Here is an 18,623-nt window from a genome sequence, read left to right as displayed (position 1 = left end):
TGGACACAGGATAGATTGGTCCTAGGTGACCTCACCTGGGGAGCGGGACAGAAGACTGCCTCTTTGCAGCAGGAAGACAGAAAATCTCTGCAGGAACTGAAGGAAACTGCCTAGTTGTTGAAATCTCTGCCCTTAAAGAAGCAGAGATGATGGGTTTTGTTTCACTTGTGTGTTCGCACGCATCGCCTTCTACTGATTTTCCTGAACTGCTGCGTTCTCCTCACGACCACCTCAGTTCCAAGTGCCAGGCCTGTGCAGCATGGGCAAGGCTGACCTGTTTCCCTAGTTGCATTCTGTTGCTGTAATAAAACACCACAACCTAAAGCAAGGCAGGGAAGTCAGGACTTATCTAGCTTCCCCGCCTTGTTCTGAGGCCAACACCAGGGGAAGTCAGCCTGGGAGCTGAAAACTGCAGCCTTGGAGAACCCTGCTTGCTGGCTGCTTTCCCATGGCTTGCCCCGGTGCAACCGAGGACTGCTGGCCCAGGGGTGGCATTGCCTGCTGTGGGTAAGGTCCTCTCGGCTCAACCCCTAACCAAGAAAATGTCTCCACAGACGTGCCTATAGGACATCCTAATGAATGCATTTTCTCAAATAAGGCTTCCTTTTCCCAGGCAAGGCTTATGTTGCATCAAGTCGACAAAATCAATCAATCAATATAAAAACAAGAACAAAAGAATCACTAGCACCCTTAAATTTCAAAATGAGACCATTACCAAAACAAAAATCTTGCAATAACCTATTATCCCTAAGTAAATACTCTTCTGGCCCAGGGCTAAGATACATCATTGGTAAAAGAAATCCTGAGCCATTCTTTAGCCTGTTGTGGCTTCTTTCCCTGTGCTGGAAAGAGAAAAGTTCAGGAGGTTCTCTGCCTTAACTTCCTGAACTAACTAAAAACAGAAAATGATGCTAAGAGAGGCAGATAGCATTTAGCTCAAAGGCCTGCAAATTCGTTCACTTCTGAGCTGTGGTTTTCACCAGACAAGCAGAGGTTGCATTTTAATGTGATCACATGCACATTCCAGGGCCTGATTTTCCTAAATTGCTTTCCCTAAATGGAATTCCTTTACCAAAGCACAGATCCATCCCTCCCCCCCAAGGGGCTCACCATTCTAGTGCTCCAGTGAAACTCAACTCTGCACATGTTAAGACTGAGCCAAAGCTGTAATAAATCCACTTTAAACTTTTCCATTTACCTACTGTGAAATTATTTGATTCTATATTTTCTGTTTTAAAAGATCAGAATACATGTAGCAGTGGGAGACAATCCCTTAGCCTTTCAGCCTGTGCGTTCTCAAAGAGAGAAGGGCCACTTCATTTTGGTTCGGTGCATGCCTAGCAGGATGCTACTGACTGAGCGAGACATGAAACGGGTAGTTTCTCAGCTGATTGCATCCAACTTGGAAAAGGCCAATCCCCGCGTGCCCTCTTCCTTCTTCTCCAGGCCGTGCAACGCTGTCAAAGAATAGCTGTTTTAGTTGGATTTTCCAAGTGTACATTTTTAAAACTCTGAGTAAACATGATTTTGAAATCTTTGCAATGCTGACAAGAGAGCGTTTCCCCCCACTCACAGCCTTTGTGATTGGGGCAGCCCAGGTTGTCATGGTGAAACGGGTCAGCGCCCTTTGCCAGGCAGCCCGTGGAACTGCAGGCAGACTGGCGTGGTGGTACAGAGCTAGCTGCACCACACAGGCCTGGGCAGTTGATGATCTATGGCTGAATCTAGGTCACTGGGATCCTTTGATGCTGCAGCTGGCCATGTGGTGTACTTCCGCCTCCACAGAGGACCACAATGGCCTGTGCACACTGTGTGGCCCGTGTAGCTGTAAACATTGCCATCCCTACATCCTTTCCCTCTGCGCCATGTGTGTTGTTCATTGCATTTCACTAAGGACTCTCAGCCATTTAAGCTGGCAAACATTAAGAGTGTTTGTCCGCTGCCCCCAGCACCCCGTGTATGTGTCTGTATGCGCATGTATGTATGCATGCATGTATGTATGTATGTAAAAGTTGACACAGACAATTATAGCAGAGCCCGCGTTTCTCTTATTTAAATGCATATTCCAGCAGCATGAGCTAAATATTAAAATCGCATTCCTCTGCTAATGTAAACACCAGCCAGCAGCAAACTTGGCAGCTTATAAAAATGCAGAGCGTGCTCAGGCTTTCCCCATCCTCAGTGTGTGCAGTTTTCTCCCGGGGTACTTTAGTTCACTGTGTCTGTGGTGTATCTCAAAGGGTTGGAGTGCGGTGGCACAGGCAGGTTGTGGAAAGGCAGAGTAGAGCCTCGGTGTCATTGCACTTCTAGGCTGGCCACGCACTCCAGCAGACACCCCCCCCCCCCCAGCTGTGAGTGAGGAGCCTGTGCCACCGCCTTACTTCATTACTTGTTTTGGCTTTTTGAGACATGGTCTCTCTGTACAGCCCTGACTGTCCTGCTACGTAGACCAGGTTGGTCTTGAACTCACAGAGATCCTCCTGTCTCTGCCTCCCAAGTGCTGGGATTAAAGGCATGCACCGCCATGCCTGGCTACCACGGATTTTTAAATAAAGCAGTGGAAATTACCATTTATTTTTTCCTGTTTTTTTAAAGCAGATGCCAAGTGTGGTGGTGGTTCATGCCTGTAATCTCAGCACTCTAGAAGCTAAGGCAAGGGGATTTATATGTTCAAGGTTAGCCTAAGCTGCCTGCTAAGAGCGTGGTTTGAATGACGATGCCCTATAGGTGCATGTATTTTGATGTTTGGTTAACAGTTGGTGGAATAGTCCAGGAAAGATAAGAGGTTTGGCCTTCCTGGAGGAGGTATGTCACTGGGGGGGGGAAGAGGGGGTTCGAGGTTTCAAACCCCACTCCAGGGTCTCTCCCTCCCACTCCAGGTTCTCTCTCTCTCTCTCTCTCTCTCTCTCTCTCTCTCTCTCTCTCAGGACGGATGTAAGCGTCCTGCTACTGCTCCAGCGCCACTCCTTCCTGCCCCCATGCTCCCCACCATGATAATCATAGCCTTGTCCTCTGAGTCTGTAAGCAAGCCCCCAACTGAATGCTTTCTTTTGTAAGTTGCCTTGGTCATGCTTTGTCTTCACAGCAATAGCAACCCAAAGACAATAAATAAAGAATGGATGGATAGATGATAGATAGATAGATAGATAGATAGATAGATAGATAGATAGTCGATGTAAATAGATGATAAGATGAAATATGGACAGACAGATAGATGATGGATATGGATGAATGGATGGATGGCTGAATGGATGGATGGATGGATAAGGCCACATTCTGTATTTTGAAACAAGACAATCTTTCTTAGCACTGTTTCTTTTATGATTCCCTTCTTCCCCTTAGTGTGGGTTTTCCCATTTGAAATATGTTATTTAATATTGAGGAGCAAGCATATGCTCTAATAGATTGCTCAGTTTGATTAAGATTTCCAGATTCTTGAGCTAATGACTGCACAGACTCCTACCCTAGTGTGTCACTTGCTATCACCAGCCTAGCAGTCTAGCACTGAAAAAAAAAAAAGTTAAGCAAAGAGCCCTTTGTCAATTTAAGTAGAGAAAAAGGCAAAGCCCTTTATCTGTACAATAGAAACAATGTGAGATAGGAAGATTTAGTCACTTCTTCCCTCAAAGACAAATGTTTGATGAAACAAAAGGCCAAAGATGTGTCATGATCTCTAATAACAAACCATAGGAAAGGCGGAGGAATGAGGGCCCGGCCAAATGAAGGGATTAACCCTGCTAAGGAAGACACAAAGCAAAAAAGCGAGGATGGTCACAGACAAGAACAGAAAGTGGAGTGAATTGGCTTCTCCAGACACGCATACCTTTGTTGATGACTGCTTCGGGGACTTGAGTGTGTGTTTGCTCTGTAAAGATGGTGCAGCAGCAATGTTTCCAGGCCCTGTCTCCCTGAGTCTTCCCTGCAGCACTGGATGACCAGCATCAGCACCACACCGTTTCATCGCTTTCCCATGCGAGCAATAGGTGTTGTGCTCAAGTGTGTATAGAAGGGCGTGTGTATGTGTGTGTGTGTGTGTGTATGTGAGAGAGAGAGAGAAGGATAAAGAGAGAGAGAGAGAGAGAGAGAGAGAGATGATTAGTGAAGTGGCCAGAATCTCAAAGATGGTCAGTGGTGCTCAAATATGCTTCAGGTAGTCTATCTCCAGACCTCAGGCTCAACTACACAGATCGGGCAGTTCTCCAGTCATGTGACCTGCTTGTGTTTGTCCCAGCAAAGGACAAACATTTTTTTTTTTTACCCCCATTGCGTCATTTCCTGTCAAGAAATACAACCTCTCTCCTACTTGGACCCTACCTACCAGTCAAAACCCAGGTTCCCACTCACACTCTCGATGCCCTCCAATTCCTGTTGCACGCATGTCTGTGTATCCATATGACACTACCTTCATGTGTCAGTAATTACCTTGGGGAATCTCCCTGGGTATTCCTGAAGGCAGGACTTGTACTATAACTTCCCTCTCAGCATCTACCATGAGTCTGGCATGATCAAACACTTTAGAAACAAGATTTGACTTCAGTATTGTGACTGAAAATAAACATGAAGTCTATGCACACACCCTAGCCATAAGCTGGGAGTATGGTTTCATCTGTGACCTGTCTCACCCCTTGAAGAAGAGGAGAGCTTGATGGTCAAGGGGGATCTTACAAAGAAAAGTCAAGCAAATCCAGAGGCCCTGGAGGGAGTTAGGAATGCCCCACGTCCTCCGACACCATTCCATACTTCTTCGTATGCCTTTTGGACTTTTACCGGTGTCTCATTTAGACAGTTTGCTCTATGAAAGATAAAGAGTTTAGGAACCAGACACTTAGAAACTAAAGAACATTTAGTGCATTATGTAATCCCTTTGAAGCTTAGTTTAATAATAATTCTGAGATAATAATCCCTTATCTCAGAATTCCTGCTGTACCCTCATGGGGTTGTAGCAGAGATGAAAAGACATCGTATATGTAAGGCCTGGCAGGCACACAGTAGATAGCTGGGCTATTTTTAATTTTTAGAAGATACAATTTATTACATTTGTTTATTAATTTAATTACAGGGGTGGGGCACATGCCATGGTGCATGTGTGGAGACCAGAAGAGCACTTTCAGGAGCTGACTGTCTTGTCCACCGTGTAGATACTCAAGACTGAGCTTAGGTTGATAATTTTGGCAACAAATGCCCTTGTCTATTGAGCCATCTCAACAAACCTCCTTATCTATTTTATGCCACTGTTCCCTTTTCCCATTTCCAGCTATGCCAAATCAAACATAAAAAGCTGTACTTTTATAGCTATTCAAAAGTTTTCCAGAAGCTTAGGGAGCCACACTATGGACCATCCCACAAAAGGCTCTGCATCCAGCCTCTATGTGCCTCTTGGATTAAATTCTGTTCCCACACGCGAGTAGTCTGAAGTTCCAGGAGGGCAGGTATAGACAGAAAGCAGGAAGTGTTGTGTGCACGTGGACCTTGATTCAAGTGATTTCATACCTGGGTGCCTTGTTGTCGTCAGCTGTAAGAGACTCAGTTTAGCTTGGATTGAGGGTAAGTGCTAATTCATGAAGATGGTAGCGATGTAATGTGGATTTGTGAGCATATTCTCTAATTTCAATATGATAACCATAAACTACCTTCTGAAGACAAAATTGAAAATTGGTTTGTTTGTTTTGAGACAGTATCATCATGTCTTGGGCTCTCAGCAATCCTCCTGTCTCTGCCTTTTGAGTGCTGGAATTACAAGCATGCCATTATGACTGGAAAAATAAAATATCAAAAGGATACTTGTACAATGTCCTCAAAAGACCTAAAACTCTATGCATAAATTGAATAAAAGTCATCCAAATCTTTTATACATAAAACTATGCCATTGCTAGGAAAAGTTTTGAAAATGGGGTATAAATCACACACCTGTCAGACCATATTTTAAAAAGGAAAGGGACAAACTGATTCTTAAAGACATGTAGAATCATGAGGTGTTAGGGGAGGGACTTTAATATTTATAAAGACAATTTATAGAACTTGATTTTAGCTATCCTAGGCAGTTACAGCCAGCAGGATGGAGGAATGGAGAGCACAAAAGTATGTTATATCATGTGGTGGGCAACGATTTATTAGTAAGACACGGAAAAGCATGAAAAATAGCATTAAAAAAATAGAATCTTTTCACTGTCTTAAAACACATCATGACAAAGTACATGAAGAATGCATCAAGTACTTCTCATCTTAATACAACAAACAATGTAATACAAAAGGAAAAAGACTTCCATGGATTTCTATTTGTTTTTAGCTTTGTTTTTGGAGGCCAGATCTTGCCTTATAGCTCAGGCTGACCTGAACTTATCTCCCTGTGCTGATATCACAGGCACATGGCCTGCAGTGACTTCAACGATCTTCTCGGGATATATAGTCATCCAAGTGTTCAACATTTGTTGTTCGGAAAGCGTAAATTACAATTAGGTTGTGATATCATTTTGTACCCACTACACTGGCTGAAATTTTAAGCCTGGTGTATTAAATATACCATATTTTATGTATGAATGTGGAGATACAGTCTTTAAGTACTGCTTGTGAGCAAACAATAGTGTTCAAACACTTTGGAAAGCATTTTGGTGGTTTCTACAACAGTCAAACAGTCTTAACATCCTACCCAGATATTTACTTAAGAGAAAACACAAATGGGTACAAAAACAGACTTGCAAATGAACGTGTATGACCTCTTTGTACACGGTAGTCCAAATCTAGAACCAATCCAATGCCCATTAAATGGCTACAAAAGTTGGGTTTATTTATATAACGCGATAGTTACTTGATACTCTACCGATACATATCATCACAGGGATGAGCTGTATCCATAGGCTGAGTAAAAGGACACAACATGGTGCTTTAAGCACAGGTAAATGCAATCTATAATAATAAAAGTCAGTTTAACTGTTTCCTAAATCAAGGGATGGAAGTAATTGACCACAAGAGATAACACTGAAAATTCTGAAGAGGTCGAATATTCTATTCTTGCTCAGGATAGAGCATCAAGGTGTTATGAGGACACACACACACACACACACACACACACACACACATACACACACACACACACATATATATACATATATATATGTGAATTTAATTATATAAATTATACCTTGAGAGTGCTTTCTTGTTGAATGTGGTCATACTTCCTAAAATACTCTATTTCTATCATTTCATAAAAACACATAAAATCTAGAATCCCGGATCTTAGAGGAATGGGACACAAAATATGCATTTGAGGTTAAACTGAGCCACGTAGCCAAGATCCCATCAAAAATATAACTAAGTAAATATCAAGACCCCAAACACAAAATCCTTCATTTCTAGGTCAGAGATCACTCTGTACTGGGAGCATCAGCGTCGATGACTTCACTTCTAGACGTTTCGAACACTCAGCTCCAGCAGTGTGCACCGGTTCCAACATTGCTAAGACAGTAAATGATGGAAAGAGGCCTTGGCTCCTAAGCTAAACCAAGAAAAGACCATGTCAACAAAATTCTTCACTAACCATTTTGTTACATAAAATCACAAACCTACACTAGAGAGCAAAGCATAACTTGTCTATATACCAGTCCAGTTTCACCAGTTATTATACAGATGGTATGGTTTATCTTTACCCGTTGGTCACTCCTGAATTATTTTAAGCAAACCCTAAATTCCATATCACTTCTGCAAGTGTAAAAGCTCTGGAGTTGTGACTCATAGGCTAGTGTCATGTCCCTGTCCTCTGTCTGATTGATTTTCCCTTGCCCTGCACACACATGGCTCCCTCTGGTCTTCCAGAGGAGACTCGAACAGGATGAACTAGCCTGACTTCCCATCAGAAAAGCCCCACCTCCCACCTCGGCCTGGTTGGGGTTTCTTCTTGGTGATTGGGACCCCAGACTTTCACATCATTTTCCATAATTTGTAATGACCAGTCACAGATTTCTGTCTGTCCCCTAAACTCCATTCTAAATTCCACATGTGATAGTATGAGGCCACGGCCATACAATGAGTATTAAAAGGGAAGCTCTTGTTTATGAATTTTCTGAATAAATAATCAGCCACAACTTTTCAGAGTCCAGCAGTGAACATTTCTCTCTACTCAGTGATTCTTTGGGAAATCACTAACGAGACTTTGGTATCATTCTTTCACAATGTCCCGAGGCTCTCCACATAGGAACCAATGAGCCAATAAATGTGTCTTTGTAAGAGGCACGGAGTGTTCCAAATGGGAGAAGTATAAGAAAACCTACATTCTACGGTCTGTAGCTTTTAGATGAAATAATCCTTAGACAACATTTTTTTCCAACAGATAACAGATAAAAAAAAGCATTCAATGTTATAGAATTTATGAAATACAAATGGCCACATTCTGAGATCTTTGGCTGGAAAAATAGCCAACTAACTTTAGTTGAAATCTAATCTCCTATAATATCAAACAAGACCATTCACTTTCACGCTGTGCATAAATAGTAGATTCTGTAAGCTATGTATTCAACAGATATTTATTTCCTACCTGTAATATACCCTGACCCCTTTTCAATAGTTACAGATATAATGGGGAACACGACAACAAAGCTTCCATTCTGGTCAAGTGCACTCTCCTACTTTAACTGTGAGATCGTGGCCGTACGGAAGGAAACATTTTCTATTATTTCCCAACAAAAAGCAGAATATGCATTTCCTTGTCTAACGGGTAATAGCAAAGTTGCAGCATGGTCATTCACCTTCTCCATCTTCTAAACATTCAAAAAATAGCCTTCTTAGAGCACAAAGCTGCTATCAGTCGGACTGGTGAGAACATTTGACCCTAGGAATTTCCCTTCTGTTGACTCACCATCATGGAACGTGGCTGCAAGATCCCTAGCCTTTATAACAACCCTGTAATGACAGCAGAGACAGAAAAAGAAACTTGATGGAATCCAGAGTGCTGAACATACCTAATACCCTCTGAGTTTCATGTGGTCCAGAGACACAAAAATTCAACCAAGCCTTATAAAAAACGTTTTAAAAAAGCACCCTCCACCCCACTTTCTCCAAGAAGCTATACAGACATTTTTGTCTTCTTTTTTCATAGTTTATTCACTCTTGTGAATGTCCTAAAGTGAATTTTGGGAGGCAATGTATGACATAGTGATACTTTCTCAGGCACTGGTCATCTGGATGTAGAGTTAGGGACAACTTTAAAGGTGTGAGGAAAAAAAAAAGGAAAGGAAAGGAATGGGATTGGACCTGGAGAGGAAGGAGTCTTCTAGAAGTGGGGCAGATGCAACAGTTTCTCTGTATCCTCACCACGATGTCACTGTGCACCACCTCCAAGACAGCATCCCTCACGTCCTGACAACATTCTTTCCAGTCTGGATGCTTGCATGCTTGCTTGGCTTTCTCCTGGCATCTCTGAGCCCCTGACAAGACTTGCTGAGTCACCTGAAGACCATAGACACATAAATATCCACTTCAGTGACAATTATGAAAAGAGCATCCATCGCTGGCTTAACAAGTCTGGGATTTCTTTAACAACGAGAACTTGGAACTACAGTAAATTTATTTCCTCCCTCCTAGAAAAGAAAATACCATGCATGGAATTTTAAAAATCGTAAAGTAACACAGATTTCTTATTTTAACAGCTCAGATCTCAGTTGCCAAGTAACAAGCCCCACAAGTTCTCAGTTTTTTCGGTGAGCTTTCAGCATTTGTCTCTGGCTTGCTTCAGGGCAAGGAGGGACTTGTTGCTAAATATAATGCATGCTCTTCCTGCAAGAAGTTGCAGACTTTCTCAGGGGAAGCTGGTGAGTGGAGCGGTGATTGAAAAGTCACTGCTGGCTCTCTCTCTCTCTCTGAGCTGTTGAATCTGTGACTAATGAAAGACAAATACTGATTGTTCCTGCTCGGGATGAATATTGATTTGAAGAGCCAGAGGGACTTTTTGTAAAGACTGGATTATCCTGCTGAATGCAGGCAAGAATGTGCTGGAGAGCAAGACCAAGATTCTATCATCAGAGTTGCTTTCTAATATTCCTAGTCCTCAAAAATTCTAGCACGAGTAACTAGATGCCATGCACTGTCCCCTTGTCTTTCTGTTGTACCATGTCAGTGAAATCGGCTTCTCTTTCCTGTAACCTCTTGAAGATCTGATTTTCTGTGTAAACATTTGTACTTATCGATGAGTTCTGGCAGTTCCTGAACTGGATTATAGATCTAGGAGACATGCAGAATCTACTTCTTATATACACTCCACTGGCCTAGAATAAATTATTCAATGCATTGATTATAAATAAATGTTAGCTGAATAGACATGTGTGTCTAAGACGAGGCAATAGAAATAATGCCTGCCTTAAGTTTCCTGTTTGATTCACCAAATCCCAAACAACCCCATGTGTACACACACACACACACACACACACACACACACACACACACACACACTCATGTGCACATACCTCCTTTATGAACTTTATAATGAATGCCTGTATATTTTCACTAGTTTCTAATTTTCCTTTCGAGTAGAGAGGAGCCTGGTGAATCTTGTCAATTTCAGGGACTTCCTAAAGCTATTAAGTTGTTTACTCCCTGAGCTTTTCTTTTAGAATATGGGTTTAGGAACTTGCTTCTTGGGAAGGAAATGGCACACAGCATCTTCCCTGCCTGGCTTTCTGCTCTGTGGCCATGAAGTTAGTTGCTTTCTCTACTGTCAGCTTAAAAAAGGCTAGAGTCATCCGAGAGGAGAGAACCCCAATTCAGAAAATGCTTCCATAAGATTAGGTTGTAGATAAGCCTATAGACCATTTCTTAATTAGTGATTGATATGGGAGGGTCCAGCCCATTGTGTGTGGGGCCATCCATGAGCAGGTAGGTAGTCCTGAGTTCTATAAGAAGCCATGATAAGCAAGTCAGTAAACAGAACCCCTCCACGGCCTCTACATCAGCTTCTCCAGGCACCTTCCCTACTTGAGTTCTTGCCCCAACAATCTTCCATGATGAACAGTGATACAAAGCATAAGCCAAAAGCATTCTTTCCTCCCCAAGTTTCATTTGGTCTTGGTGTTTCATCAAAGTAATAGGAAGCCTGACCAATACTGTGACAAACCGTGAATGTTTAAGAGATGAGTCCTGATTCCAGAGACTATGTTCCAGGCATAGCTTACAATTGTGCAGGAAAACCTTCACCCAGGAGGGCAAGCCTCAATGAACTTTACACAACCTCACCTGCAGCCATGTCAAACATCTGGCTACTCCAGACCTTAATGAGCCATCTTCAATCAGGTCCAAAGAAAGAAGGACACTCCCTTCGTGACTCAGCAAAAAGCTTGTGGTTAGAATGGCAGGAATGCACACCTATGCTTGACTATGATTACCCTTCTTCACACTGAAAGTTGTGCTGGTTTGGGTGTTAATTACAACCATTGTGTTTGTATGCTACATCCAAGCAAACACTACACTCTGATTATTGTTATTCTCAGATTTTGCATGCGCCAAGGGACAGTCTTCTATGAGGGTGACAGGTGTTGCAGTATCAGGCCAAATAAACAGCTCTTCCCTGAATGGACATGGGCAGTCTCTTCTTGGGGTCTCTGTCATGGATGGAAAAGGCTGGCAGCAGCATGATTGGCTACCGGTGGGATCAGCAACTGCAGCATGAAGAATGCACGTGAAGAATTCAGAAGGCCTTGGAGCAGAAACTGAGTAGAGCAGGGGCAGCCAGGGACAAGAGGGGGTAGGAAGAGAGAAGTTAAGAGAAGGTGGAAAGCTATGACTACAGAAGGTTGAAATCTTGTTAAGTAAAATATGAGAGATTATGGGCTCTGATACATAGAGAATTCCAGAGAGCTGCCAAGACCCTAAGGCCAAGAATCCCAGTAGCTACATTAGCTGCTGCTAGGAACTAAAAGTTCCCGACACTCAGGTTTCTCTTTAACGCTAACCACCACCCGTGGAGACCAATGCCATTTGTAGCGATGGACAAGCAATGGAGGTGTGGACCAGGGAAAACTGTGTTCGACCGCTAATAGCTAAGGCCTAGAGCAATGAGGCTCTGACTTGTGTAGATACCACTTTAAGTTCCTGGACTGGACAGCTGACAGCCATAAGCTTTCGGTTCTCAGGCCTGAGCTTCTAGGAGGGCTTGAAACTGCCAACATGGAGGAAGCCACCCTTTGCCTACTCAGGGTTTCCATTCTGATGTATGAAAGTAAAAACAAGAAAATCAGCCTGCTGGTTGGCAGCAAGATCAGTGGTAATGAAAGCACAAGCTATGGCTAAACTCATAGCCAGAATCTCGACCTCACTTCACACCAGGAGCACACCCAGACCCTCAGCCTCACCTCACACCAGGAGCACACCCAGACCCTCAGCCTCACCTCACACCAGGAACACACCCAGACCCTCAGCCTCACCTCACACCAGAAGCACACACCTAGACCTTCCTGATCCCTTGTGTTCTCCTCTCCCTCCCTTTCTCTGCTCCTCTTGCTCCTACCTCCCTCCTGCTGTGCTCCCAATTTGCTCAGGAGATCTTGTCCCTTTCCCCTTCTCTGGGGGACCATGCACGTCTCTCCTTGTTTCCTAGCGTCTCTAGGGTTGTGGACTGTAGGCTGTCCTGAAGTGCAGTGGTTCTTGCTGAGTGAGACTGTCCCCACGGGCTTCGCCTCATCTGGAGATGCAGTAGACAACCATTCATACACTGGTCTGACACTGGGCCTCATGACTCCCAACACTGGAGATGTCCAGTGAGAACTAGCCAGCGATGGAGCAGCTTCGGATTCATGTTTGTACCTGTCCTGGGACAGGCTATTGAGCAAAGAAAGACCTTTCCTGAAATATGTGGGAATCTTGCCCCGATTACCGGAAATGACCCCGGGGCACACTAAGTGGCCATGGCTCACCTGCACAAGCTTCTCTCTTCAGCCAAGAATCAACCACTAGGTGGAGAATATTATGACAGGGGCGTGAACACTGTAAGATGTTCTGAGAGATAACCGAGGCCTTGGAACTCAAGGATTCTCAGGTTGAAACAGGACCATAGGACAGCATAACTCAGTCCAGCTCCTGAACACCAAGAAGCACCATCTACCGCCCATCATTGAAAACAAAAACAAACACAAACAAACCAACAACAAAAACTCTAATGATCAAAAAGCCTGGGACTGGCTCAGACTGACATCACCTGCCTCCTGTCAGCATCCGTCTACCTCCTCCATGACTAGTATGACTCAGACCCTGCCTAGATTGTTCTGGACGTCACTGACGTTTGGAGAGGCTGATGGGAGCTAGGATGCACTTCAGCATTTAAGGTTGGACTGTGAGGAATGTTTGGGACGAATGAAGAAAGTTCCTTGTAGGTGGGCTTGGTGCTTACAATGGGCCAGTGCTATGTTGACGTTCCACCCTATTCTCTAACTTAATAAGCTGTCTCAAGTCTACTTTCTCCCAACCACAAGAGCCACATCTTCACAACGGGACATCTCTGAGTGCCAGTTTCCTGTCACAAGATGGGTGGTAGTTGTCAGGTCTCTCTACTGGCCTAATGAAATCCCATCCATTCACTTGTAGAACCCTGGAACTTAAAATGAAATTTCACTACATCCCACACCTTGTAAGGGTCTAGCTTGTGATCTCATAGAGATCATATCCCCCAAGACCAATTTTCTTTTCCCTTGATCTCAGGATCAATGTCTTCTCACTGTGCAAGGCCTATCTACATTTCTCTCTTTTTACATCCCCTGTTTATATACCAGTTTATTTCATGATAACATTTTGCTATCAGTAATAAAACATTCTCTTTTCATTCAAACTATTCAATTTTATATTTTATAAAACAAATACTTTTGCTTAGTTTATTGCTTTTGAAACTGCAGATTAATACATAGCCAGTTTTTATATTTAAAAATTTTGTTCAGAAAAATTCAGCAATGTTATTGAAGCTCCCCCAGCTTAAAAAATGTGTGTGTGTGTGTGTGTGTCTGTGCATGTGTGTGTGAGAGCATGTGTGTGTATGTATGTTTCAGTCTGTGTGTTTGTGTGTATGTTTGTATAGGCATATGAACATGTGTGTGTGTGCTTATGTCTGTGTGTCTGTATGTCTGTGTGTGTGCATGTGTCTATGTGTCTGTCTGTGTGTTTGCATGTCTGTGTGTGTTTCTGTGTGTCTGTGAGTTTGTATGTATGTGTCTCTGTGTGTTTGTGTGTGTGTCTGTGTGTGTGTCTGTGTGCATGTGTCTATGTGTCTGTGTGTCTGTCGGTGTGTCTGTGTTTTTGTGTGTCTATGTCTGTGTGTCTGTGTGTTTGTGTGCCTGTGTGTGTGTGTGTGTTTGTTAGTATGTCTGTATAGGCATATGAACATGTTTACATGTAGCAGCCAAAGGTCAGCCTTGAGTGTCGTTCCTCAGGCCCCATCTAGCCTGTGATTTTTTGGGACATGGTCTTTCACTGACCTGGTTCTTGCTGATGAAGGTATGGTGCCTGTATAGCCAGCAATTCCCAGCAGCCTGCCCTGTCTCTGCCTTCCCCAGTGCCGGGATTACAAATGTATGCCACCACAACCGGCTTTCCCACAGGTTCACACTCAGACTGTGAGCACTTTATCCACCATCCTGTCTCCCCATCCCTCAGACTGGGGTGTGTGGACTAAAGGAGAAAGTAACCACCATCAGATGAAATCCCAAGTCTCCATTGGGCTCTGCTGGACTCTCCCCAAGCCCACTCTTTCACCTAGAGGGCTACAGAGAGAGTCTTTGCAGACGTTTGGAGGACCCCTGGCTACAGCTCACGAGTTAGAGAGTTCATTAGGTCTGTGCCTAGCTTCTCTCCATCAGAAGGTCACCCACACCAGTATTACAGCAGGGGCCTCCTTGTGAAGGGTTAACACCCACTTCACATCTTTCTGTGTTGCTTTTAGCAGCAAACTGAAAGCTCTTTCATGTCTGTCCAATTACACTGGAAAGTGTGGAGCCTGTGAATTTTAAAACTTACTGTCAACACTTTGCTAAAAGTAGATATTAATTGATTTAAATCACCATGGAATACCAACAGAAATGTAGTAGATGCCAAAGGCTTTGTGACTGAGAAAGGTAAGTACAATGGAATATGATTTTCCATTTCTGTACTGATGTTGCTACATATACACTTCCTTCAGGAGCATGTGGGCTCTCACTTTCACTATAATTAGTTAGCTTGTATTCATTTGTCTAGCCCTCCATGACTGGCTTTTAAGGCCTTTCAAATCAAAGAACTGGACATTCAAAACTAATTTGTGAGTTAATGATAATGCTTTCCTTGGCTTTACCTATTTTGTCAAAATACTAAGAGAAAGTAGTACTCCCAAATGCTGTTATGGGAGAGGGATGCAAGTGTTGAAATGTAGTATGGATTCCAAGGACATATATTAATTCAAAAGTTATTTAAATTACTTCTCCACCTATCAGTTTTGGGTCACAGAGAAGGTATTTGTGCTATTCATTAACGTCTTAGCTTTCCTTTAGGACAAGGGGATGCTTTGCTCTGCTGCTATCATCTTGAAATTAGGTTTATTTGTGTGATTTCTTTTAGTAGGTATGAGTGTCACTTCCAGACAAACATTTAATTTCTGACGAGACACCCTCTCTTTCTCGCCTGCCTTGGCTTCCATGGAAACACATGTTGGTGTGGAGATACAACATGGAGCCATTCCAGGAAAGGATGTTATGTTTGAGAACCAGTTATTCCTCAGACCATGGGTGATGCCGCCCTTACCACATAGGGAAGAGGAACTGAGTTTGGATCCCCAGCACTCAGGTCAGGCTTGGTTAAGTGAGCTCTGCTCCATACCCCCGGTGATGGGAGGATCCCTGGGACTTCTGGGACTTCCCATGCTTGTCAATAGTCAGTCCTGGGCTCACTTTGTTCCTATATGGATTCTGCTGTCTTATCCACGAAAGAAGGATTGGGAGGATGAAAGATGATGACGGATGCAAACCCCTCGCCCAGTACCAGCATAGCATCGCCAGACAATGCTGTTCGGTTTACTTGTTCATCAAATGTGCTGAATGTTTTATTCCACCTGAGCACCTTCCTAGGAGTGGATGATACAAGGACCAAAAGTTCCAATCCTCAACATCAACTATTTCAACTCCTACAGCAGTATTTGCATCGGAGGCGTTTGAGCTTTATGGTATGGAGGATAAAGCCGAAGTCATGCAAGGTCCTGAAACTGTGAGCTGGATTGAACTGTGTTCCTATGGTCTGTCGAGCACTTCCTACCAGCCGAAGGTTGACACACTCGATATTCCAATGGGGGCTCTGTGTCCTTGTCACCCTTGGGTTTTTCAGGCTCACATTCCCCTTCTGGTAGAACACATTCTCTTGGATAGGCCTCATTGTCTCCTCTCAGTCCATATGGTTTGGATGGAGAACTGCCTCACCAGCTGTCTCCAAGGGGAAGCCCATGACTCAAGCGGGGCCAATCAGGTTTTGTAAAGCATGTGCTTTCCATCTGGGCCTTCACAAGTTAACAGAATTTAAGCCCCCAGCTGCAGACAGTCATCATTGCCACTATGTGAACGAGTGTGTCTAAAAATAGAAGCCAGGGGGACATGGTAAAGTAGACATGTGGAGAAGGGCAAAATCATAGGAAACGTTGCTAGAAATCTTCATTTCAGCCAAAGTCAGCCTGGCATCTTTTAGTTGCATGAACAATAATTTTCAGCTTTTATATAAAACCATTAGAAATGTGTTTCTCAACAAATGACAAATGCTGGCCAAGATATGGGGGAAGTTGGACTGCTTGCCCCGCTGGGGGATGGGAGAGCAGGCAGCTACTATGGAAATCACTATGGAGGTTCCTAAAAAAAAACTACAATTAGAGGCTCCAAGTGGCCCAGCTGTACCAGCCCTGCCCATACCCAAGAGGCTCTGTGTCAGCACACGGCAGAGACCCTACACTTGTTGCCACACTTTGCACTTTGCACAGTGCACTTTGCACAGTGCACTTTGCACTGTGGTCAAGAGGTGAAACTAAACGTCATGTCCATCTCCAGATGGATGGATGGATGGATGGAGAAATATGGTGTTTTGTTCGGCTGTAAAGAAAAATGAAATGATGGCATTTACAGAAGAATGGGTAGAACTTGGGATCGTTATATTAAATTCAATAAGTCAGACTTAGAAAAACCAATATTTCATGTTTTCTCTCATATGGGGAATCTCGATTTAAGTTTTCATGTATATAAAAATATGTATTTTACATACACACACACATATACAGAGAGGGGGGGACTATTGGAAAAAGGGAGAGGTGTAAAGGGAGGCTAAACAAGAGAGGCTAATGACATATACCTGTCATTAAAACAGAAGAGATCTGGAGGAAGAAAGAAAAACAGAAATGTCCCGAGAAGAACTTTAAGTATAATGATACATATGTATGAAATTTCAAAACGAACCCATGAAACTATTAAAGAGTCACAGGTTAGGGGGGTTTTTGAACCACTGTGCCTAATGCATTCCAACCCCACACTTGCCTTCCCCTTCATTTTAGTTTTTATCTTCTGCATCTATTTTTCCTCGGTTACAGTGCAGACACACATGAACAACAGCAAGGATATTTTTTTCCTTTAATTGGCTCTGAGCTACTTGAAGAATCAGGAACCTACCATTTCCCCTATCTTTAATATAACAAAGTCAGGTCCTCCATCAGTACTGTAACATTCGGCACTGGGTAGGCACTTGATAAAGGCCTACGAAATACGTAATTCATTCTGCAGTCTTGTTTTTGGCAACATTTCATTTGTGTACATGATGTATTTTGATGATATTCACACATCATTACCTGGTTCCCCTCATGCCCCCATTGATCTCCTTCCTTTTCCTTTTGTCTTTTTCTACTGTTGTTTGTGTGTGCACGCACGTGTGTGCGTGTGTGTGCGTGTGTGCGTGTGTGCGCACGCGTGCGTGTGTGTGCGCACGCGTGCGTGTGTGTGCACGTGTGTGTGTTAGAGAGTTTAGTTATGGCTGTTCCCATGACTAAGAGGGAGGTACCCCCCTCCTCTACCCACTATTAGCAGCAGCTCTTAGGGAGAAGAGCCCCTCACTCTTTACCTTGAGTCTCCCCCCCCCCAATAATGCAGCAATTAGCCTTGCTTCTGAGTGCCGCTGAGAACTTTATGGAAGACCCTGCTACTGAAGACATCAGAAACTTTGGTTGCAGGATGCAGACATCAACCAGCTGTCAGCTTCCTCCATCTGGTTGGCTTTCCAAGTGCTGGACAGACTGCTGGGGAGAACAATACCCACAGCCTTGCTTACTTTGAACCTTGTGGTGGTACCAACTGGCAGGCAAGATGTGCTCTTTGGTACACTAGTGGAAAGTGTGTGGTGGGGGTAACCAACCATCTCCTGATTGGACTTGAGGCCTGCTCCACAAGAGGGAATTGATAACTGGTGCTGTAAACCCAGCCAAAGCCCATGACTTGGAGAAGGGAGTCAGGCCCTAGTACAAAAGCTACTGTTATTATTACTTTGTTAAATACAACATGCCTGTTAAACTGCTTTCTAATTAACTGTGTCCATGCCTATAAAATAGTTCCACTATTAATTTTAGACAGAGAAGCTTCTTTTTGGCAGTGGTCAACAGTGGCTACAGA

General features: G+C 43.5%; 1 pseudogene; it reads right to left on the bottom strand.

Annotated features, from left to right (window-relative positions):
• LOC127215020 (U1 small nuclear ribonucleoprotein C-like) overlaps positions 1-16,362 on the bottom strand; it is a 64,232-nt pseudogene extending 47,870 nt beyond the window's left edge.
• Positions 16,363-18,623: the final 2,261 nt, after the last annotated feature.

The sequence above is a fragment of the Phodopus roborovskii genome, unplaced genomic scaffold, assembly GCF_943737965.1.
Source record: "Phodopus roborovskii unplaced genomic scaffold, PHOROB, whole genome shotgun sequence".
NCBI classification, from domain to species: Eukaryota; Metazoa; Chordata; class Mammalia; order Rodentia; family Cricetidae; genus Phodopus; species Phodopus roborovskii.
The sequence above is the reverse complement of the archived record's forward strand: the minus strand, read 5'-3'. Positions and strand labels throughout refer to the sequence as shown.